Below are 26,361 nucleotides of genomic sequence, written 5' to 3'. Positions count from 1 at the left end.
AACTCTGTTTATCTACCTCAACTTTATTGTTTTAACTTTTTAAAATACTGGTTTGAGATTCTTTAGCTGACAATAATTAAACATACTTATAGGATACAGTGTGGTAGTTGAATACAAATAGAAACTCTGAATTGATCACAGCAGGGTAATGGACGTATCAGTCACTTTAAACATTTACCATTTTGTGTGTTGAAAATATCAAAATCATTTCTAGTGCCATTTTTGAAATACCCAGATAAGCGTCATCATCCACAACACCATATTCCAGGCTACAGAACATGAAAAAACTTTCCTAACCAGATCTTTTCCCCACCTCTTTTTTCTCTAGTTTCCCTTCTGCTACTTCAGTTAGATCAATTTAGGACATGGTTTACAGAATTAAAAACTGAGGCGGTATCTTTCTCTGCCTGTGCTGTTTTATTGACTACGGTCTTTTAAGTTCACAATGCTACACAAACTACAGAATTTCTTTCTTTTCAGGGCTTGACAAGAGTCCATGAATAAATACATAAACACAACCTCCTGGGTTCATTTACTATTGCTTCTATGTATATGCCTTTAGTTTTGATCATTTGGTATTGTGGGATGAATTACCGGGCTTATACCCGAGGAAAGTCAATTCCCCTTGTCTCAGTTGTCATTAATTTCTTATACCTCTTCATCTAGGGTCAGCAGAAATATCGACATGTCATTTTCTTTTTGTCATTGTGTCTTTTTCTGGTTTTGCTGTTAGAGTAATAATGGCTTCATAGAAGAAGTTTGGGAATGTTCCTTTGCTTCTATGATTTTTTTTTAGATTAGTTAAAAAAGGATTGACTATAGACAGTCTTTGAAAATCTGGTGAAATTATTTTGCAAATCCTTCTGGCCCTGTCCTTCTTTTTCTGGAAGGCTTTTTATGACTATTAATCACCTCATTTGTTATCTGTCTGTTTAGGTTTTGGTTTTGTTATTGTTTAACTTTAGTGGTTTGGCTGAGTCTAGAAATTCATCTATTTATTTTAGGGTTTCTAGCATAATGGAGGACATATATTCACTGATACTATTCTGAATTTCTTTGATATTAGTTATAACGTTTATTGAGTCTGTTAATTTGGGTCTTGTCTCTTTTGATTAGCTGGGCCAAGGGTCTGTCTATCTTGTTTATCTTTTTGAGACAACACTTAGAATGATTGATTCTTTATATTATTTCATTAATTTCTATTTTACTGATCATTATTATTTCTTGCAATAGACTGACTTTGTATCTGGTTTGTTCTTGCTTTTTTAAAAGTTTTAGTTACATCACGACATAATTTATTTGTGGTCTTCCTAATTCTTGATGTATACACTTATTTTCTCCTCTGTCTCTGCTTCCAATTCCTGTTTTGCTCTATTCTGATAAGCCATTGACCAAAAGCCGCTTCTTTACTAACCAATGGCAATAAAACATATTCACAGCATACAGAGGGGAATCCCACATCATTCTTATGTATGTTTGATTAGATATTTACATAGCAAAATGATAAATTTTGATAATAAAACCATTTATTCAAAAGTTTGTTCTACATTTGTTATTCTAAGTGAGTATGTGTTCCTGTGTGTGGACATGAAAAACAATAAATGGAAAAAGAGAAAATAAGGAAGATGTGGAGACAAAGGGGGCAGGAAAGGGGGGAGGGGAAGAGAGAAAGACAGAGACACAGAGAGACAGAGAACCACTCAGAGAGAAATACACAAAGAGAAAGACAGAGAGACACACAGGGAAACAGGGAAAGACAGAGACAGAGACATACAGAGAGATAGACAGATACTCACATACAGAGAGAGAGGGAGAGAGAGAGAGAGAGAGAGAGGGAGGGAGGGAGGGAGAGAGAGGGGGGAGAGGGAGGGAGGGAGGGAGGAGAGAGAGAGAGAGAGAGAGAGAGAGAGAGAGAGAGAGAGAGAGAGAGAGAGAGAGATTGATCTTTTCATTTTGGAGGTCCCAAAAAATCCAATTGACCTTTTTAATAACATCTAATTGCCACGCACTCAGGTACTTTCCGTGCTCAAACTGGCAGTCAAATATCACAAGAAAGGTTATTCTTGTTATTTCAAAACTTACATGAACCAAGAAGTATTGCATTTTCTTGGAGAGATCCCAATTAAACTCATCATGGTATTCTGTTTAATTAATTAATTACTTAATGTTTGTCAAGTGTTTTGAAGATGCTAACTCGAATGTATGTGTTAATTACCATTATTTATGGAAAGCAAATAAGATATTAATCCTTTTCATTTACAAGCAGGTATAAACTCAAGGAACAGACACATTTTGTATCTTAAGATGTACAACACAAAGAGAATTGTGCATATATTCAAAGGTGGGATGGGATTAGAGCATACATCTTCCTCCATCTTTTTACTTATTATAGAAGCAGTCTAAAATAATCAATGACAAGATGCCACTGTAGAATACTATAAATAATATGTAATGTCTCGTGGTATTCTACAGTGTTCTTTGTATTATTTAAACAAACTTTAGTATTGTATGAGAACCTTGAAACCCTATCTGAACTTAGAAGAAGGATTTAAGACTAGCAGGACTAGATGTCCCATGACATCTCTTGCTGATTCTTAATAAAGTATCTCTTTTTCCTTATCTTTCACTTTTATACTATTAAAGATAAAAGGCAAGTTCAGTCTGTTTGAGGTCAACTAGATTCTGTATCTTGCTGACATACAGTGCTCATGAAAACAGAATCAAAGGACTTGCTTGTGACTTGCAAAACTCACATGGAAAAGTGTGGAAATCGAAGGCCAACAGTGACAGCTAACAACTCTAGGGCTTTCTCCAGACAATGTCCTCCATTTATCACTAGTGATTTCAGTCCCAAGAGGCACCAGAGTATGCTTGAAAGGCAATTTCGGAGACTTTGAAACATGTAATCTTTGTTATCAAACTGGGTGTAGCTGCAAATCGTGTTTTAAATATAAAATTGCAGAAGGTTTTGCGACCTGTAAATCTTCTCTTGTCATTTTATGTTTCTGGTGTTAAATTTTGCTGTGTTAATGTCATCTTCACTTGGTAATATTTACAGCACCTAAATCAATGTTCAGGACAGACAGAATATTGAAGGATCAACTCTACTTACTCTAAATACACTTTAATATTTGACTGCCAGACCAGAGTTCAAGAAATAACTGCCGTAGAATGATAATGAGAAGTTTAACCGTTTTATGATGGCTGCAGCTGACTTTATGAAAGTTGATAAATTTCATCTTGTAGGTTTCAATTTCTCATTCCCTACCCAGAGATGGAGAATACATTGATACTGCATTTCAAATTGGCTAGATCAGAAGGAACAGCAGCTAAAATCCATTACAACCCAATTACGCCCATCAGCTGAAGCTGTGTGCATTCACTCGCGAACATTAGCATTTAACCCATAAAGAGGAACTAATGAGAAATTTGAAAATGGAATCCACGCATCAGTAAGTTTGGAGAGATTTTCCTGGGATTAATGATCTGTCAGAGAATCTTCAGCATGCTGGAAAGCTTTTCTCTCCCGGATTGTTTAGTGACCATGAGAGGAGGTTGTTTTTTTATTTTTTTATTTTTTCTGTCTACTCATCAAATATTTGAAACATTCACTCATCATAGTCATTGGAAATGTGTAGCGAAAGCATGAGCATTGGAACGAAGGTATGTGTTGGTGGGCACTGCCTGTTATTAATTGTTAACAAAATATAGTATTGGCATTTGATTAAGACCTGGAGTCTAGACGCAAGTTCCCTGAACAAATTCTTTCACTTCTATTGGTACTCACACAGTACTATCATTCCAGTTTGAAACCTGGAATTGTGCCTGTGGTTGCCCATCTTAGTAGCAATTCGGTGGTGCTGAAATTTGAGAATGAGGTGTTTTTCTTTTGTGATTGTGTTGGTAGAAATAAATATTGTACTTTCTCAGAGTCCATTGCTTCAGGAAAAACATGGCATATTCTGTGGGGGTTCGCAATGCAATAGTCTTGTATGTTTAATTTCTGAGTGAAACTTTAGCATCTGTGAGTTAAGAGTAAGTTAGCACTTCATTAGAGAAGATGGTTTATGCTATTCTGCCTGAGGTCTGGGAAGTGTGCTTTATCAGATGAAACAAATGCATGTGTAGAATGAGTAGATGGACATGCGACACAGAGGATGCAGGGCCCTGCTCAATTCTTTGGATACAGTGGAAATGCATAAATTCAATGTGCAAATTGCACCATGTAGGATTTCTTATCATCTTTCTCTGTTTCTGAGGTACTAATCCATGTAACTGTGAGTATAGTTCCCTGTGATCTTGCTGCTTCTAGTGGAAGTTAAGATATTATGAAGTTCACTTTCTTATTTTTTTTCCTCATTGAACATGTCAGAGGTTTAGTCTCTTTCCAACTTTGGTGATATAAATAGGAAAGGGCACACAAAAGACACTGAACATGAATTTCTATGCATGAGAAGCCACAGGGAGGATTCCAGAGAAAGGAACACACTTTAGAGTAACCGTGGGAGATTCAAAACCTGGTTTGGGGTGAGACAGCTCTAGAGGATGCAGAGATGAGAATGAATTTCATTGTATTTTGTACATTGGCCATGGCAGAAACTTTAGGAGAAGAGACACTTAGAGGTATGTCCTGGGAGTAGACCAGACAAAATTCGTTGTTTGAAATACCAGAGATTTCTCTAGAATCAGTTCTTTACCTTCTTAATTTTGAAGATTTTTATTAATAGTTTTTAATTAGATTACTCATTTGACTTTATACATCTACAAGAAATCAAAGACACGAGAGGATGGAATTTTATCACATTTCTTCAAAGGCTGACTTATTTTTGTTTATCATACAACGTCAAAACAAAAAAGTATGTATATGCACTTTGTTTCATGCTATCTTAGCTGTAAAATACTCCGCAAAAACAACAAAATAAAGAAGGTGTTAATTCTGGGTCACTATTGGAGGGTGCAGTGTACCATGGTGGGAAGATCCTAGTGTTAGGAGTTCGAAACAGCTGATGGCATTGCATCTGGAGTCTGTGGGCATGACAGCTGTGGGCGGCATTCATACAGTTTTCTTCTTTTTATTCAGGCCCAAGTCCAAGCTCAGGGAATGGTGCTGCCCTCCTGTAGAGTGAGTCTTTTTCACCTCAGTTAGCCTAATTAAGACATTCTCCTCACAGACAGGGTCAGAGTCTAACCCAATCAAAATAATCCCCACCAGTGCATGTGGCGACTTGCCTTCTACAAGATTCCAGATCCCATAAATATTGCACAGCAATCAGAGTATACAACTCTTTCACCAGGGAAAGATTCACTGGTACTTAACTGAATGTGTTAGCCACTGGAGAAAAATGTGGAGATTTTTTTTGTTTTTGTTTTACTTTTCCTTAGGTAGAGCATAATCATCAAAAGACCTCTGCATGTATTAACAGTCAAAGCAGAATATTATATGTTTCGTTTCTTGCTTGCTTGTTTGTTTCAACACTCAACCTAATATGTAAAAGTCAAGAAGAGAAGCAAGGTCTATTGAGTTCGCTATGTTATTTTTTTGCCCTCTCCTCTCTACTATTATCCTTGATATTGGGAGAATACTTTTATCGACTTTGTTTCTGTGACTTCTCTCTCTCTGTCAGAGAAAGTCTATTTACAACAAATTCTTCCAGTGTTTATTTGGAGAAGTCTTGATTTTCCCTGTTTTCCTAAAAGCTTTAGTTGGGTCAAGGATCATGGGTTTCTTTCTTTCCGTGTTTATACACACACCAGTTCTTGCTGCTATCGCTTCCTTTGAAAAACCTACTGTCCCCAAATCCCCCTCTTCCCTTCAGGTAAGGGATCATTTTTCTCTAGTTATTTTCAAGAACTTTTCTTTGTTTTTACTTTCCCCGAGTTTTTGGCACACGTTCACATGCATTCTTACAAGTTTATCCTACGTGATCTTTGTTGACCCTTCTAAGGTACAGGCAGGTGTCTTTTAGAAAACACAAGACAATGTTTTCCATCATTGTGCCTTGCAATCACCCTTTACTTCTTTTCCTCTTAGGGCGTCAATAGCACATTAATAATTGCGTATTGGAAAAAATCTTTTTTTATATATTTATACTGGTTCCTAGGTTTTTATTGTTTTTCAAAACGTTTGTCCTTCTGTTGTGCAAGCTGAGTAATTTTTCACGCTCTGTCTTCAATGTCATTGATTCTCTGCTCTCTCTGTTCTCTTCATTCTGACGTCAAGTCTTTGGACTACTTCCTTTAATGAATTAAGTTTTAATTATTATATTTAATTTTTTATGTGATTATTTTAAAACATTTCTTTACTAAGGTATTTTTAAAATCCTTTCCAATTAGTTTGCTACTAATTTATTTGTGAAATGTTTTTATGATGACTGTCTTAGAATATTCCTCAGAAAATTACAAGTTCCATAGCATCTTGGTGTTGTCTCTTCCCAATGAAGCTGAAATTATCTAAGTTCCTGGAAGATCAGGTGATCTTTATGTATTATATTTTGACATTTTACATAACATAAAACCCTGGATATTATCTAAATTTTCTGTATCAGCAGATCTTTACAATGCCATGTTGCGGGAACAGCACAGGGAGGGACCGCTTTGTTGCTGATGAAAGTGAGAAGGGAAGTTTAAATTCCAGACTATCTCACCAGCATTTAGGAGTTACAAAGATTGATCCAACCACTCCTGAGTAGAGGAGAGATTTCAGATTTCTTGGGTAGGAAAAAAAGCATGTCTTACTACTCTCTTCAGTTAGGATCCACTGACACTGGAAGATGCAGGGAAGATGTTTTGTCTCTGAATGATGATAAATTTTCCATTTCTACCTTTCTCTATGAGCCCCTCTGATGGAATCTTAAGGAGAAGTGGAGGTTACCTTGTAACTACTGTCTGTCTTAATCAGCTGGCTATTATCATACTAGATAGTCCAGACACATCAGATTGTTTTTTAAAAAACCCTAGAGGTATCAGGCCATGAAAACATTTGATTTTTGGTGACAAATTTTGACATGTGGTTCTTAAACCTTTAGATTGGGTTTGTGGAAAGATTGTGGAAGACTTGAGAGATATAGCCTAGAAAAACTCTTCAAGTTAAATGTAGTTTAGTGATCTTTGGTGGTGGAATCTTGGAAGACAACAATGCAGAGAGAAGCAAGGATGCTGGAGGCCCAGCTCCTGACCTTTAATTGTGGGAGGGATCAAGGACATTGTTGTGAACGGGTGAGGAGCCATTTGTGAAATGCTATGACAAAAAAAAATCTGATTTGATTCTGTCTGTGGCTTAAGAATGTGTGTGAAAGCCAGGCGGTGTTGGTGCACGCCTTTAATCCCAGCACTTGGGAGGCAGAGGCAGGCGGATCTCTGTGAGTTCGAGACCAGCCTGGTCTACAGAGCTAGTTCCAGGACAGGCTCCAAAGCCACAGAGAAACCCTGTCTCAAAAAACCAAAAAAAAAAAAAAAATGTGTGTGGAGTTGAATATAAATTTAATGAGATAATTTGTTTAGCAGAGGATAGTTCAGGACTAAATAGCAAGCATTCAAGCTGTGTCATGGTTACACAGTTTTATCATCCAGATCTATGTTGAGAAAGAGCAAAATGTGGTACAGAAACACGAAAAAAGACTGACAATAAAAGTACATATGACAACACATCTATAATTGTTAAGGTGATCATCATCATTAAAAAAAGAGCCCAGCACTCTGCATTGGAACAATAAGAAAGATATCCTAATAGAAAGACCCCACTCAATGAATCCCCAATGCTAGGAAAATATAAGTTTGTTTGAGAGTTAGAGAGCTTAAACTGAGAATCACTGTTGAAGGAATTCTCTGCTGTAAACAACTACATAACAATATGTTTCCTCAGAGTCACCATATAAAGGCCAATGCAATGTGGTCCAAGGGGACCAGATCCATCCTGAGAAGGCAACAGAAGCATCTGGTGGGGGTATTCATACAGTGCTGGTTCTGTAGACATAAAAATGTGGGGTTGGGGGAGTTTTGGAACCTGTGGACAAATGAAAAAGCAATACTCCACCCCACACCTCTCTTTTGCCCTCCACAGCATCTACAACAGTTCATTCGCTTAAATCCATACAATATAGAATATTAGCTAAAGTTATATTTTTATTAATTTTAATTATTTATTTATATTTTACATACCAATCCCAGTTCCCCCTCACTCTTCTCCTGCTTCTTCCTTCCCTCACCCCACCCCTATCTGCTTCTCAGAGAATTAAGTCCTCCCCTGGGAAGTCAATTAAGTCTGTCTCATGATCTCCTTAAAGCAGAACCAAGCCCCCACCCCGCCCCCTCTGTGCCTTAGCTGAGTAAGGTATCTGTCCATAGAGAATGGGCTCCAGAAAGTCAGTTCATGCATTAGAGTTAGATCCTGCCTCCACTGCCAGTAAACTTTCTTTTCTTTGAAGTTCAAGAGGAATCTGGGAAGAAGATGAGAATGCGTGACTTAACAGAAACTGCTAATAACTGGCACAAATGCCAAGAATGTCATTTATTCATCTCTCAAAAATTATTCTCTCAGTTCATGTAATAAAATTGTATAGCCTTTCTCCAATTAAATTTATCTATTGTCACTTCAGTTACTTCAACCTTCAGAGGGTGAGGGTGAAGTCTTTTCTTTGCTCCAATATCAAGTTTTGCTAAACTCCTAAAATTAAAAGCAAAATTATTACCTTTCAGCTTTTAATTTGAATCACTCTTATTAAAGTGAAGTTGGTTGTTTTTTATACTTACATCACGATGTTCATCTCTTGTTCTGGAAATTACCTTTTTATTATAATTCAACCTTCGGATGTTAGGGTTTTAACTTCTAATTTCTTTTTTTATTAATAAATTTTATCTTCACATGTATAAAATGCATTTTGATTACTCTCCCCACACCCTTTCTTCTTTCTCTCCCACTCCTGCCAGATAGCTGTTGTATTGTGTTTAATCTATAAGTAAATTTTGAGAAAAGGGACCCCTATCAATAGTTTCTTTATCTGTGTGTTTGTGTGTGTATGTGTGTGTGTGTGTGTGGGCATGTGTGTGTGGTGTATGCATGTATGTACATGCATAGTTTGGGGGGTATTCACTTCTTTGAAGACAAATGCAGAAGCTTGAGATTAACGTCAAGATGATTTCTCTATAACTCTCAGCCTTGTATGTGTTTTTGGATGGGTCTTTTCTCTGAACCTGAAGTTTGTGCCCTTGGATAGATTGGCTGACTGGGGAACACTTGGGATCCACCAGTCTCTCCTGTCCAATGCTGGGGTTAGAGATAACAAGACAACTTTTGGCTTTTACGTCAGTGATCCCTATCTAATCTTAGCTCCTCATGCTTGGGCGATAGGTGAGCTATGGCAATCAATTATTCTTAAAAACTCTGAGTTTTCCTTGCTCTTTTCTCCGTTACTTGAAACTATCATTTTTCTTTCTTGTCTTATTGTCATAAATAACAACCATACTCAGTACAATACTGAGTAAAATAGGAGTAGTGAGTCCACCCTCTTGTTGTTACCAGTCTTAGGGTTGGTGCTGGCTGCTTTTATGTCAACTTGATATGAGCAAGAATCAGTTGGAAACATGGAATTTCAATTGAGAAAATACCCTTGTGGGCAAGTCTAGTATGGTGCATTTTTTGATTGATAATTGGTGTGAGAGATTCCAGCTCACTGTGGACTGAGCTATCAATAGCTTGAAAGGAGGTAAGTCATACATGGCACAGGGATTTTCATTTGATAACCAATGATGTCTGAAGAAGGCACTGGCCCTTTGTCATAGGGTAACTCAACTTAAATTCCTTTGTGTGTGTGTGTGTGTGCGCGTGTGTGTGTGCACGTGCGCGCATGCGCCCATGCTTGTGAGTGTACGACTTGTTAGGAACCTTCTCTGTTAGGATTTCATTGGAATTTTCAAAGTTCTTTAGTGTTAGTCATTCTTTTCCATACTTCTTTTTATTAGAAAATATCTTGATGCATGTACAAATGCTGTACTTATTGCAGTACATAATGCAAAACTATTTTTAAGGTTGTATCTTTATTATGGAGTATATTCTTTATTACTACAATGAGAACATTTTAGCATTTATTTTTAAAACTTAATTTTAATGTGGTATTGATATTATATATTTTGTTTTTTCTTAATATAATACCAATTTATTTTTAACTGAATGGTTCTTATAAACAATACCTTTTATTCTTTTAAATGTAATTTAAAAAGATTAAAATTCTTTTAAAAGAGACTATTTATTATAAATGTAATTTATAATTATAATCCTGCTATGAACTTTCTTTTGTGTGTTTTGGTGGCAGATACTTGCATAAAGAATATTCAGCTCTGAAAGTGTAATTTAAATTTTAAACTTCATGACTTTTATTTTCAATGCTCATTTTAACTGTATGAGAGATAATTAAGTCATATAGTTTTGGGTCTTGTGAATTTTGGTATGCGACGTTTTTATTTACTTCCAAGCATTTTCTTATACTGAAGCAAAACAATATGCTTTGGGTTTAATGTTAAGTTTATGCACACAATAAATATGCATGATATTACTTCCAAATGAAGTAATGGAATTTGGCATTGGAGAGAGAAAACATAGCTTTTTCTACAATAAATAGGACATATAAAAAATATAACAAGAATTTATGCTTTATGAAAAATGGTTCCTGAATATAATTCATTAAAATCAGAAGTTTAAAATATTGATACAGGTAACCCTTAAAAAATCTTTTTCCTGTAAGTAAGTTGTGAAATAAAGACAATGTTTAAAATGAAATGAACACCTATTTTTTTTGCATTTTTTTTATTTTTTAAATTTATTTATTTATTAAGGATTTCTGCCTCCTCCCCACCACCGGCTCCCATTTCCCTCCCCATCCCCCAATCAAGTCCCCCTCCCTCATCAGCTCAAAGAGCAATCAGGGTTCCCTGACCTGTGGGAAGTCCAAGGACTGCCCACCTCCATCCAGGTTTAGTAAGGTGAGCATCCAAACTGCCTAGGCTCCCCCAAAGCCAGTACGTGCAGTAGGATCAAAAACCCATTGCCATTGTTCTTGAGTTCTCATTAGTCCTCATTGTCCGCTATGTTCAGCAAGTCTGGTTTTATCCCATGCTTTTTCAGACCCAGGCCAGCTGGCCTTGGTGAGTTCCCGATAGAACATCCCCATTGTCTCAGTGTGTGGGTGTACCCCTGAACACCTATTTTGGTGGTAAAACACATTAAAAGCAATAAACCAGAAAGAATATCTCATCAAAATATACCTAAGCTAAAAATTTATAGTAAAACTTGAATACTTGGAATAAAATATTTTGAATTAGCAAACTATTCTTAAAAACAATAACTTAGAGCTATCCTATAAAACAAATATAAAAATACTCAAGAAAATGAAAATAATTAATAGAGATAAAGGCAGGAAAACATAGGCGAGGGGTGCAAGACATTGGTAGAATCCTTGCTTAGCATGTGACACTCTGTGACTTGATCTTTAGTACAGGAGGGGTTGGGGCAAACAAGACTGACTAAGAAGAAAATATAAGGTATAAATGATCAGTAAAATTACAAACTGGCTCTTAAAATGGTCAAAAATGGACAAAGAGGCAAGTTTCACAGATTAGAAGTAGAAACAAAAGGAGGAATGAAAATTAAACCCTACTAAGTAAAGAGCTAAGTTTATGATAAACATTGAACACATTAGTAAGAATAACTTTCTGGGACCACAAAGGGATCTGAGAAATAATAGAAAAGGCTGATAAAATGAAGGAAATACTTTAAACTTTCCTGTCATAATAATATGGGATGGGACTTTTATAATTTTATAGGCAAAACTAACTGTATTTTGTTTGTTTGTTTGTTTTTTTCAAGATGGGGTTTCTCTGTAGCTTTGGAGCCTGTCCTGGAACTTTCTCTGTAGACCAGGCTGGCCTTGAACTCAGAGATCCACCTGCCTCTGCCTCCTGAGTGCTGGAAATAAAGGCATGCACCACTACTGCCTGGCTAAAACTAACTATATTTTTATAAAGATAACTTCTTAATGATATAGCAATTTCTTTTAAATAAAGAAACAAAATCCTTTGCAAAGCATTGTGTGGTTATATACTCTATTAGTAAAATTAACCAAAGACAGCAGATAAAAGAAAACTCATAAACAAATGCAATAATCATAATGGACCTATTTGCAAATTAATTTTAAAATGCGTTAGTAGACTGATATATTATGTCCAAGAGGCAAATACTGTGGATGCAAAGGCATTTCACATTATGAAACAAGTGAATTAATTTAATTGGGCAGCAACAAATTAGGCAAAAAAAAATGAACAAACATCTAAGCTTCTCCATACAGGTGAATAAATCATTTGATTCATTACAATATTTGTTACTGACTCAGAAAAGACAAATGTTACTAAGCTAAATATTGAATTTGACTTAAATATTAAACCTTGACTTAAAAATCTTCTGTAACCACTAAGAAAACTTCATAAATAATGCTAAAATATTGTAAATTGGGATGTAAGTTAGGTAAGCTCCCTCTTCCCAAACGTCCCCATCCTTGAGAATTGTGGTAAAGGAGCACTATAGTTGTGATGAATTCAAGGAACTTGTCATGCGAAGATTATGATTGGTTATGTGAGTGACAGGACATTGCGTGTAAATGGTGGAAGCCAGAACTTGGGGGTTGTGAGGAAGGACCCTTGAGGGATGCACGCTGTGGAAGCCCAGAGAAGTAAGTCAAACATCTTGAGTTGTATTGTGTGTGAATACTCAGGCTATGTGGGTTTTTGACCCCTAGAACTATGATATTTAGACTCTCTGTGGATGTCTACTAGGGTAGCACATACAAAAATTAATTCATAAAGGATTCATAATATGTTTAAAATAAATATAGGATTAGTATCAGTTAGAGATACCTGATCATGTCCAAAATGTAGAAGTACAAATACAAGGAAACTCATAGGAGAAGATAAACTGATTGTCAATCAAAGAAAATAGAAAAATCAGCCAAAAGCAATGGGAAAATTGTCAGAAGTGGTAAGCATCCAGGAAGTAGCCAGATTTAAAAAAAGAAGTCAATATTGAAAAATCAATAGCTTTCTTATACACAAGGAATGGCTGATTTAAAGTGTAATAGAAAAATGGGATTCATTTAGAATGGACACAAAGCTCATTAAATACTTATGATTAGGTACAACAAGCAACTTGTAAGCCTATTAAAAGAAAACTATAGAAGTTTATTGAAGGTCATAAAAGAAACACTGAAAAGAAGGGGGCTGGTTGTACTGTGCCCTTGGTGAAGAAAAACTCAATATTAGAGAGAATTCTCTTCTCAAAACTTGCACAAATTAAACTTAAAAATTAAAATTTCAGTGTAACTTCTATGAATAGATACTGTGGATTTTAAATCTATGCCAGAAGATAATGTCTAAATAAAGATAGAAAACATCAGAAAGGAAGATCACAGACCCAAGCCCTGTCCTTGAATATCAGCACATACAGAATTTCAGCAATTTAAATTTATGTGATTATTACTGGAAACAATAAGAAAGTTAAAAGAACATAATATAATGTTCAAATGTCTGCTTTGGTGGGAATCCAACCAATCAAATATTTTTTGGCCTAATCACAGTGATGTGCTTTCTCTCCATTTCTTTGAAATTTTTTACCTGGCTCTCTGTAACCTAACTATAAACAGCCTAACTACAGGTGGGCTAAAAAGCTAAGGAGAGAACAAGTTCAGAACTACCTAGAATAAAACACAGAAAACCACTAAAAATCTAGGAATTGACATTTCTTCTAAATACAATACAAAGTGCAAACATGACAGAGAAACAATCCATAAATTTGACTACACACAAATTACATATTATATATTGTTTAGCAGAAGGAAAGTAATTGTGCCACCTATGAAAACACAAAGCATTGATCATTTAAATACTTTAGAAAGCCTCAAACCCAAAACTCAGAAATTCAAACTGAAGAAAATTGAGAAATGTAGAGAAATGCACAATAGATTGAAAAAAAAACCAACACGTAAGTGACTGAGTCAACGGGGCGCTTGCTCAGAAAAGGCTGGCAACATCCTATCTAAACACATGCAGAATAAGCAAGAGTTGGTCAGGTTTACAGTTTGCCGTGGACAAGGTACTCTAAAACTAATCAGTTTAACATGACAAGTGTTTACCTCATAGTTTGTGTGGTCCAGAATCTGTGAGGTTCTTGGCTGTTTTGTGACTTGGATATCTCCCTAGGCTCTTCAGCTGATAGGTTGAAGGTGTTGTAGGTTGCAGCTTCAGCATTGACCAGAAAACCACCTGCTGAGCCAGCTCAGTGGATATCATCAGGTTTCAGTCTCCTGAATCTTTCTGACTGGGATCATTACTCCTTGCCATGGCGCATGGTGTCTCCATGGCATCTGGATTGCCCAGCACGGGAAGGAGACAGAAAGCCCAGGCAGGAAGCTGCTTCCTCTTTATAACATCCTGCCACTGGGAATATATTTTTGTTAAAAATCAAGTTATTCTTGGATTATATTCTAGTAGGTTTTTTTTCAAACAATTGTGAAATCTGCTTTAAGATCTACTCAATTAACATATTTTGAAGTGTACAATATTTTAACTAAGCACTTTGACGTACAGCAAATACCTAAAATGTATTCATCCTTCATGACAAAAACTCAGTATTTAGCGAAGACCTCATCACCTTTTCCTAGCTCCCAGGCTCTAGTAACCAAAATTTAATTGAATTTATTTATTTGGCAATCTTAGAGAGTTCATTCATTGAAATTGAATCTAACAATATTTGTCCTTCTGTGACTGAGGAAGCTGTATTATTGATAAGAGATAAATTATAAATGATGTCTCGATTAAGTCCAGATCCCATTATGTGAAATAAATAAAATGAATAAATGAATAATTGCCAGACAAAAAGTAACAAAAGTGACTTTGTACGTAAATATATAAAAGGAATATTTTGCCTTAAAAATCCATAAGTCACTGCTGGGTGGGTAGTGGTGGTGCACGCCTTTAATCCCAGCACTTGGAAGTAGAGGCAGGTGGATCTCTGTGAGTTCGAGGCCAGCCTGGTCTACAAGAGCTAGTTCTAGGATAGGCTCCAAAGCTACAGAGAAACCCTGTCTCGAAACACCAAAAAATGAAAAGCATCCATAAGTCACTTTAATTAACTTTGAAGATGAAAATGAAATTAAAAATTAATTTTTTTAATTGAGGGACATTCATAAGAATAAGTAATTTTTAAGCACTGATATTACTGATGGTCCTTCATTTTCCCCAAAGCTTAAGAAATTTGGCGTGCTTCAGGTAAACATTACTTCAGATACAGATATTATTCTTTTATTTACTAGACATCAGTTGCAAATCTTAGGATCCGTTATTATAGTTCATGGTGAAGATAAACTGAAATTCAAGTACTGAAAAAAATATGTACTGAGACAGTTGTAGATAAACCAGGGCAAGTCATGTTTTCCTGACAATCTCTGTAGGGTGATAAATGGATGGAGCATTAAACATGGAAGGGCAGCTCACTGGAAATTTCTTTATGATTAAAAACTATAATAATAAATAAAGAAGGCAGCCAAACTGAAGTTTGTAATATGTCAATGGTTCCATCTCCTCCCCCACGCATTATGACATTTATTATTTGGGTTTCTGCTTTGTGGTAATATAGCATGCTAGAACAAACAGTGTTCAGATTAAATGTTCATATGTAAACACAAAAATCCCACAAATCGTCGGTGTGTAGTTTGATGCATTTTCACACAGTAAATACATCCTGTAGTTTCTTATCGCCAGCATTCAAAAAAAAATAACTCATTTATGTTCTCTATTAGTCACCACCTTCTGGGAAACACCATAACAAGTGTAAAGTATAATACTCAAGAGGAGACTTTTTCTATTCTTTGTGAGAAAGGACTTTTTCCAGAAGAAAGGTCAAGCTGAGATGGGTGTTTTGGGGAATGTTGTTGTTTACAAGATTACAGTGGAAGGATGGGAACATTAGGGGTCATGGTTAGAAGAGGAATGCTTTCTCTTTGTAAGGACAATCCTGTTTTATTTGCATGTGCTCATTCTTCTGTGAGACAGTTTAGTGCTCATGCGGCGACTCAGCGGTAGGACCCCCACCCTCCCACACATGCTCTTTTATTGATCATTTCCATCATACACACGTGTTCAAATGTCTTTCCTCGGAAAAACAGATATATTCTCTTGTCTTTGTGATTATACAGAGTTCACTTTGCCCTTAACTCTAAATTTGGAGGGTTTATCTTTCTATAATGCTTTCAAGTTCTCCTCTTTTGAATTCAGAGAGATAAAGTATTGTCTCTCTTCTCACTTTCTCATTAAACAGAGAAAACTGCATTCTCAGTAGAGTTCCTTCTGAAAGTCCATCTTAGGGAACACCTTTAATTTTCATATCTTTTTCCATTGAGCGTCATGAATGACCTTATTAATTTTGGAACTCTACCTTGAGATTATGACACTGCGGATTTTCTCACGGTGTGCTTAATTATCATTTGGGTTTTTTTTTCTTTACTGAATGGTGATTAACGCACAGGCTAACTGTCCAAAATGCCAACTATAATTAACAGAGGGCTCAGATGCAGATGGTTCATCTGTTTCGATCACCCACCATCCAAAGCTCAGGAAATTTCACAGAAGGGGTCAGTGAAAGAATGTAAGAGCTAGTGGGTGAGGAGAAGAAGTATAAAATGTTGACCTCTGGACATGGCATGCCTGTTGTACTCATTCAACTCTCAACAACTCTGTTTACCTGCACAAGACCTGCACGAGATCAAGCCAGTCGAATTCCCAGCATGGATAAACAAGGACTCTCAAGGCCCCACACTTATCTGAGGCGCTATTGGCAGATGCTGACTGCTGAGAGAGGGAGGCTGGTTCTCTTTCAAGGACATGGCTGCATCTAGGCTGCTCATACCCCAGAGAATGGTCACATACCCATGTGAGTATGGACCATAATAACTGGAGACAAATTGGAGGGTTGAAAAGAGGCTTTAAAGCTGAGAGGGAGACAGGGGAAGAGGAGTTGGAGAGAGGTAGAGGTGGGCACATAGGATCAATGTATATTGTATAAATGTATAGAATTCTCTAAGAATAAAAATACAGACTTTGTTCACCTATCCACTTATATATTCATTCATACATACATTCAGTAAACATTGATTACTCAACACTTGTTAACATTACCTTTGACACTATGGCTAGAATAATTGAAAGACAAAAGTGAAAGGAAGGAAATGCTTACTCTCTAGAAGGAAGAGATAATTAACAAAATAATAAATATAATGTATACTTGAAAATGTTGAGTGAATGCAAAAATTTAGAGCAGGAGCAAGAAATAACATGTCAGTTGGGGATATAGAAAGCATTTAAATTGGGGTGATAAAGGGCCTCACTGAATGGTATAGAGTAGGAGAAGACATATGTTAATTGAGCGATTAATACAGGTGGAATGACTGAATACTGTTGACTTGCAGATTGTTTTTGAAGTGTATATGCTAGAAACAGAATACACCATTTTATTTTTGTTCAGTTTGGGTTCAGTTTGCTTAGTTTGATTACTCATTCAGTTTAATAATTGCAGCCATAAAAGTTTCTGTTTTGCAGCTCCATTAAATAATGGAGAGTGATTAGATGGAGTTTAACCCACAACTCAGCACAGCTCATATTGTGGGTAATGTGAAATATGAAGAAAGGATGCTTTTCATCTTTTGTGCTATTGATTCTGGTTATAATGACCTGGCCAAGGTAAGAATTGATAATAAAAACATGGATAGCTTTGATGTAAGACAAAGAAAACTCCAAAGGAGGATTGCAATTACAGTCTGATATTATGTAAGTTCTAGGAATGCTTCTGAGAATACTTTTTAAGATCTTCATCAGTGTTCTCGTGTTTGAGTTGAAAGGTAGTTTGCAATCTCTAACTTTGATTTAAGTTTTAGATTGAGAACATTAAACATCGTGCCTGCACACTGGCAGCATCATTTTCAGCTCTCACTTTCAGACATTAGCAAGATATCTAAAGGATCAGCTTTGACAGCTGCTACTCAAAGACTCCTCTCCTGTGTGCCTCCTTTAGTAGAAGTGACAGTCATAGCTGGGGTACAAGATCCTAGCGAAACAACAAAAAGACAAAACTCATGAAGCATCGATAATGAGAAATGTCAGAGCCATGGGAAATCGTTCAAGAGGCATAGGAGCAATCTGTGTTGTTGGCTTCTTTATGTCTGTGAAATTAAACAAAATCAGGAATTGGAGAATGAAAATTCTTAGACACCCAGTAATTCTCATTTGGAATTAAATTGTGCTAGGGAAATAATATCTGATTGACACTCATCTCGCTTAACCCTTCCTTAATTTACTTAGGACAGACACACACGGGGGGGGGGGGGCACCTGCATATCCTTGCCATTCTTTATCTCATATTTCAGTCACTGCCAAGACCAGTACACTCTGATTTATAAGTATTCCAATTGCCAACTTCTTATTAATGTATTCAAGAAATATTTATGAGGTATCTTTTATGCTTTGGGTTCTTTCCTAAGCACTGGTGATTTAGCAGTAAACAGAATGGGTAAAATGCATGATCCTTATAGAAGTATCCATTCTAGTGTCCATAACGAGGGAATAGAAATAATAAATATGCATGCCAACAGTATGCTGCCTTGGTATATTATAAATAGGAAAACCAAATTTTCTTCATGAATCACATAGACTTATATATGTGTGTGCTGGAAATATATTTGATCACAGGGCTTGGAGGACATTGAAGACATGTGTCATAAATTATTGTGTTAGTTTCATTAAAAGGAAATTTGGGACAGAGATGGCGATCATAAATTGTATTAAGTCAAATTAAACTTGTGAACTTAGCAATTACTGTTAGTCAAATCAATATTTAATTTCAATTTAAAGGCTAGTTTATTTCTCAATAACCCTGAAAAACCTGGACAAATCCCTTCAATTACCTAGCAACTTAAACTACGTAAAGTGCCTTACCATATAGACTAATGCTGTTACCTTTTAGTCTGAATGTTGGTGACCGTTTGGTTACCATCAACCCCTTCCTTCATGTTCATAAAGTCTCATCCTTGTAGTTTTCCTGCATGTGGGTAGACAATTATCAATTGCTTGGTTCCCTGGCTTCCGTTTTCATAGAAGAAAGTGACGGAAACCTGAAAGGTTGTCAGATTGGGACTCAGTGAGCCCCAGAGAATCTGCATTGGTGTGGAGGAGGTCTTCCCACCAGACAAAAGTCTGAAACAACAGTCTACCGTTTATTGCATTCTTCGAGCAGCAGAGAACCTTCAGCAAAGATGCTGCTGCTGCCGGGCTTAATAGGATGAGTTTGATCCCTGGAATCCACATTGTGGATGGAGACAACCAATTCTGTACAAGATGTTCTCTGAATTCCATAAGCACTGTGGCATGCATGGATACATGTATCCATGCTAAATAAATATTTTTTTTAAAAAGTAAAATAAAGTTAAAAATTAAACCATTGAAAGTGTGAGGAGTTAACATTCTCATTTCACCTCAAAGGACGTTGTTTTCTAACAAACTGCCAAATCACCATTTATTTTGTACAAATATGTCACTTAGTAAATTCTAATGTTGTCACATTAATGAATGTTGTTTCTCTCCTAGTTTCAGTAAGTATTTAAGACTGGGTATAAGTAATGTATGGAAATGTGATATAAGGTGAGGCAGTGGGTGAAAAATGAAAGCACATGAGCAAAATACAAGTTTCAGGTTATGACCACAGTCTTCTTCAATAATGGGGTAAAATACTGACTCCCAACTTGTTCTCAATCTCACCTAAAGAGGGAGATTCTAATGTTGTATATCTTAGAAATATTAAGTGAAAGTACACCAAGAAAACAACAGGTGTAAATACTTAGAAGCTTCTCTCAAAGTTCTCAGAAGTAAGATAATGTATGCTATAAAAATGGTTCCCTCTTAACCTCTTGAATGTGGGTACAATAGAGGCCCCAATAGATACTTCTTTTGTAGGCCTATCATGCGGAACAAGAATGCCACTTTCCTGAGCCTCTCCATAGGGCCTGAGGACAAAGGTTCTCAAACTTCAGTGGCTATTCAGGCCTGTTGAGCAGCTCTGTAATGTACAGATTTCCAGGCCTTTCCTTCCCTTTGCTCAGTTGTTTTTGCTCAGTTGACCTGAAATGGCGCCCTTGAAGGTGCATTTAAGAAGCACTCTGGGTTCCTCTGACAAAGTGTGTGTTTAAGGGTATTTAAAGTTCAGTTACGGCTCTTTTAAAATATGGCAGGTGATTATTCTGTGACAAAGTCACAGAATGTGTGTGTGTGTTATAGATATTTTAACCACCTAGATGTTTGAAGATTTCCCTATGTATGCTCTAATTGTTTTAAAAGCAATAAGCTATCAGGGTCTTTCTGAGAAGCAATCTAAGTATATATGTTCTAGCAAGGAGCAAAGAATGTCCCCTGCAGTGCATATTATTATGTGGATTCACATCAATCACCTTAAGGAAGAAGGAACACCATGTGGATTACCAAGTTCTGTTGCCATATGGAGTCATTAAATGTATGGAAGTCAACTGAGCTTTCAAAGATCTGGGACAATGGCCTTCAAAGTGACATAGGAGGTGATCTCAGTAGAGTTTTCAATTAGCTCTGTTAAAATAAATACATATAGCTCATGCTATTTATAAGATATCACCCAACATACCGGGATAGTGAATAAATGGTATCTTTATGAAAACAGTGTGTGTACTGTCAAAAGTCTGAGTGCCTTGCTCCTGTGCCTCTCGAGCCCATTCTCTCTGCAGGGCCATGTTGAACACCAACTCTGTAATAATCCCTTTTGAAATGGAAATAGTGAGTGACAGGCAAGTCCCCACATGGAAGACCCCACGTCTTTTCGTACAGAGTTTCCAGCAGGACCCTCTACTCTCATTTCTTAGAGGGAGATGATGTTCCTTTAGGTGAGTAAAGGTGTACATTACCACCTGATCGGCTAATGCTAAGTATTTCTCTTTCTGTGAAGTACCCAATTATACTAAAATCTGTGTTCTCATTGACCAATATAGGACACAAGAAAATTCAAATGGCTTAATATGTCCAGACTTACCTTTTTGTGAATCAATTTCTCTTCGATGTAATTCTTTCTCTTATATCTTCTCCTTTAATTGGAGGGAATCCAGCGTGAGGTACACATTTCTATTTCCTTTGTATAATTGGAGGAAAAAGGGGCTCAGAAAATCTGCATAGCTTGCTTCTGGGTCTCCCCAGTTCTGTTTGTAGTGACAAAAGTGATTTCACCTTCCTGAACTAATAACAGGTTAGCCAGAGTTCACTGCAACATGACTAACAAGCCAAACTTCTGTTCATAAAATTAAAAAGAAAAAAATATCATTCTGAGCATGGGTTTGCTTTTAAATACCTCTGGCTGACTGATTTTAAATAAAAAAAAAAACCACCAGAATTGTTATCCTTTTGGCTGAGAGCTTTTAAAGACTCAAGAAAATGTGCAAATTTTGTCAGTAATTGTATCACAAAAAAATCCAATGAAAACTGAAAGTCATCTTCATGTCTTCACTACAGAAAAAGAACACCCGATTAAAATGAGTCTTTGTTGATAACTTAGTTGCTATAATTAAGGCAGACAAAAATATTGTTATGTGGAGTTCACAAATGGAACATTCTGGAAGTATTAACCATCCAACTTTCAGGAATCATCCATCCTTCATCCTTCTGTGCATGAGATGCTAAACTCATTTGCACACACTTGTAACCTAATTAGGTCTTCAGAGGTAGTCTCCCGCGGCCAGAGACTAACATTCCATCCCTCAGTTTGGCTTTATTCACGTTAAAGAAGAGCCTTCGGTCCTTCACAGGAATCACCGTTTCATTAAAGCAAGCAAATTTCAGAGAAAACCAATCGGCTTGTAAAGAATTTACATCCCTCTTTTTATAAATGATCCTCCTGGCTCTCTCTTTTTTAATCTTCCTTAAAGTTGGTTGGTTTTTTAATCTTCTTAAAACTGTCACTTCTCTTCCCTTCTCCCATTTTTGCCCAACTACAGTCACCTTGATATATTGGTAGCAGCCACAAGCCCATTGCTGAAGACGTATGTTCTAAATATTTTCATCGGATTCCATGTGGCTACGAATCATGTAGGGACATTTTTCAGTGGTGCTGGGTACTGTCTCGGGGATTCAAAAGTACCCCTTGAGGCTCAAAATTCTCTGTGTTAAACCTAAAATAGTAATGTTCATTTCAATCATCTAGATTATAGCTATAGAAATGTCCTACGGGTTAGACTTTCATCACTAGCGAGGCTTCTGCAGCCATGCTTGCTTGAGGTTTAAACCCTCTTAATGTGTTTTTCCTTCGTGAGCAACCTGGTCTAACTCACCTGCTGTTTCTATGAAATAGAGCAAAAATGTGGCTTGCTGAAACTTAACAGCTGATGCTTGTTTAGACATAATCTTCTCAATCAAGTTATTCCAGGGGTGCACCTGGTTTGGACTGTAACTGCTTCTCTGGGGTGGCAGGAAACAGATGAATAACTCAGCAGTAAAGGTGAGACAAAGACGGGCTAGGGGGGAGGTGTTTCCTTAGGGATGTTGAGTGTTTTGTGATAGGGAAAAGAACAGAGACATTTTTTTGACATAGCATTTCATTCCCAAATTGGTTTAAAACTGGTTGATTACCCAAATAGGCTCTCAGAATAGAAAAACAGAGCTCAAATTAAATATATCTGAAAATGAAAGAGTGGTATTGTTGTCAACAATTACCACAGGAAGCAAATACTGCGCAAATTACATATTTGCGTTTGCATTAGCTCCTTAATGACTCTAGTTCATTGTCAGGTTAAATATATTGGAGTGAGGATCCCATGGAACTAAGCTATTTTAATGACAATAATTCTTCCCTTCGCCATGGTGAACTATGACTCGAAACTCTTTTTTTTATCTTCTGCTTTCATATTTTAAACATAGTTTTATGAGACTCTTTGGTCTTTAATATATGAATTATTTTATGACCACACTTAATAAAATAGCTGGGTGCCTTTCTAGACGACGTGGCTTGAGGCAGATAAATTGATGCCTTTTGTACAATATAAATGAAGGGTCACCTGTGGGTCAGGTAACACATATAACGGGGCACAGAAAAAGTTGATTCTGTTAGAATATGCCTTGGGGCTGCCTTTCTATCATGCTGACATTTCTTTTTGACTGTTTATTCTCAGGGATAGCTTAGGTCTATGAATAGCATCTACCGGTCAAATGCAACTTATTTATTGAAACACCCATGTAGTTGAGTTTCATGACATGTGTACTGTTTTCTCATCAAAACCACAGTCTTGTCATGAGAGCCTCCATAAATCATACTCTAAGAACAGCTCCTAACTGCCGACCGTTTTCTTTTCAAATACCTGTTGTTAATCTTCCTGACAGTGCTGACAGTCCTGTGCCTGCAGCTCAAATTCCACACGTTGGAAGCAGCTAGAAGCCTCAAGCTAACTGAAAGACAATTTCTATTCAAGGTGGTGACCCTATCTTCTCATGGACGGTGTCAGCATCAATAGGCTCAGCTTAAAGGAGCTTTTCATAAGAATCTGGAATTCATTCTTTATCCATTAGTACTAGGAATTGCTAAAGTTCACCATTGGTGGCACTAAAGATAGGATCTACCATTTGTTTAGAGCCAGTTATTTGTCCATACATTCACTTAACGTGTGAATAGATAAAAAAGACAAATAGTACTTAATGTATATAGATGACGACCCGAATGTGCAAAAGGTTGTCACTACAGTGATAGCAGGAGTGGTAATTATTAAGTCTGACCCTATTTGCTGTTTTATCAAGTTGACCTATCCTTAGTTTGCCATTTTTAACTTGGAGGGCACTACAACACTTAGATTCCTCTCACTCTTTACTGGAGGCGCTCAGCTTTATAATACACACCAGAAGTCTTCATAGAGTTTCTGTCCCAGGCCACAGTTGGAATGCAAGCTCACTGGGTAAAGTGGGCTCCAGGTCCCTCTGAGTTTACCAGTGCAGCTCCATGTTTCCTGAAGCATTGTGTCAAGCGTGGTCCCAAATTCTCTGTGGCGGCTGGATATTGCTTCTTCACGCCTGGGCTGAGGATAATCCTAGAAGTTGCTCTTTTTGTTTTTGCTCACTCTGTAAGTCAGTACATAGGAAGAAAGAGATATTTGAGACCCTTCTTTGAGCTGTACTCTTGCTTTACTCTCTTCTTCCAAACTAGGCCTGCTCTTGTCCACATATCTTTGTGTGTGCGTGTGTGTGTAGTTCTTGTGTAGGTTGCCACAGCTGCTGTGTGTTCCTGATAGTCACTTCCATTCCCCATCCGGAAGACAGAGTTTGACAGCAATATTTTCCATCCTTTAGCTCTCAGAATGTTTCTGCCCCTCTCCCTTGATGGTCCCTGAGTCTTGCATGGGTAATATATGTCCTCTTTATGGCTTAACACTTAACAGCCAGTTGGTGTCATCACTTTCATCAGATGTGAGTCTTTGCACAGGCAGAGCTTCTACAAAGAAATCAGGAATTCTCTGGTCAAGGTGATGAATTTCCCACAATTCACTGCTTCCATTCTTTAGAATGTCTAAATTTATATCAACTAAAATATATGTAAATCCATAATAACAACAAAAATAAGAAATTGTAACACATTTGCAAGTAACACATGTTAAATAGGTTGATTTGGAACAAAACCTACCAGAAGACTTCTGAATTTCTGAACTTAGCAAGGGCCTGGCACACAATATTTCATATTTCCAGGGTGAAAACATGAATGAGAAGATGTATTTAACAGCATACAGGTAAGCATTGAAAAAATAAAACAGCAGACACATGCAGGTGTTCTGTGGGACTCATAATGGGGATTACAGTAGCCAGGGCTTGCTGGCTTTCATTTTAACTTAACCTTTCATGGTATTTTATTCTTCATTAATGTATGAGCATGTTTGAGGAAACACACAAAATTTATTTTTAATGCTTTATGGAGAGGTGTGTGAGAGGTGAAACATCCCTAGTTCTTCTGTTTCTACTGAGAGAATCTTAATGTGGACACTGATTTCAGTAGTCCTGGAATCCATACAATGTTGATCTGAGAGAATCTTGGAGTTGATCACCAATTTTGGCAGAGTGAAGAATGTCTGTAAGGAAAATCACAGGTTATCAGAAAGCAGCACAAAATGCTGGTTGATTGATTTTGGGGGAAATGAGCTATTTTGAAGCAGCTGAGTATGATTACGGACAACCAGGGAAAAAGAGATTGCTTATCTCTTTTGCACACTGATAAATATTTGTGGAATTAAGGACAGAGTGAACTATATCGGTGATTATAAATTCCCCCTTTTGTTAAGTCTGGACAATCTCATTTTATGCCAGAGAATTTCTCCGAAGGACTGTATGTATTTTTGATCAAATTAGATCAACAGATCGATGACTGTAACAGGAGGTTTATTTACCCAAATCAATATACAGTAATTATTATATTCACATCATGCTTGAGAGTTGGCTGGAGTGTATTGGCAAAGTTAACCTCATTCCCCAAGTAAGTGGGAGTGTTAGGAGGGACGGAGTGTGAAATTTCAACCATCAGGTGTTCAAGCTAAAGGGTAGGTCAAGGAGGGGATGAAGTGTGGGAAATGCAGGGGTGGGACACAGGAGTGGCCTGCTCTTTACAGAGAGCAACAGAGAGCCTCTCTGCATTCCCTATTTGGGAGCCACACCAGAAAAGTAGCTGCATCAGTGATCTAGGGTCATTCTCTTTTAAAATCTGATAATATAAATCATGAATTTCTGCCCACTTATTTTGTTATCTGCAACTTTTGCTTGGAGTGGTGTGGTAGGGAATCGGGATCCAAACGTATATTTATATTTTTCTGTTTTGACTTCAATTTTCTCTGATTTACATTTCTCAGAACCCTATTCTTATCACTATCCTATTACAAAACACACTCTGTCTTCCTCTTAAGCATTTGGGTAAGCACAACCAAACAACCAGAAGGCTTTATTCTCCAAACTCTGCTTGTATGCACTCGGGTTTTTTCTCAGTTCTGTTTCTTAGGATCTCATGTAGTTGTGGCTCTTCTCTTTCTAACCCAATGGTTCTCAACCTTCCTCATGCAATGACCCTATACTGCAGTACCTCGTGTTTTGGTGACCCACCCACCCCCAGCCGTAAAACTATTTTCATTGCTACTTTATAGATGTAAGTTTGCTACTATTATGAATCATAACATAAATGCTTGTATTTTCTGATGGTCTTAGGTGACTCCCACCATGAAAAGGTCATCTGACCTTAAAGGGGTGGTG

Source organism: Microtus pennsylvanicus, chromosome 9 (assembly GCF_037038515.1).
Source record: "Microtus pennsylvanicus isolate mMicPen1 chromosome 9, mMicPen1.hap1, whole genome shotgun sequence".
Classification (NCBI taxonomy): Eukaryota; Metazoa; Chordata; class Mammalia; order Rodentia; family Cricetidae; genus Microtus; species Microtus pennsylvanicus.
Note: the sequence above shows the minus strand (reverse complement) of the source record.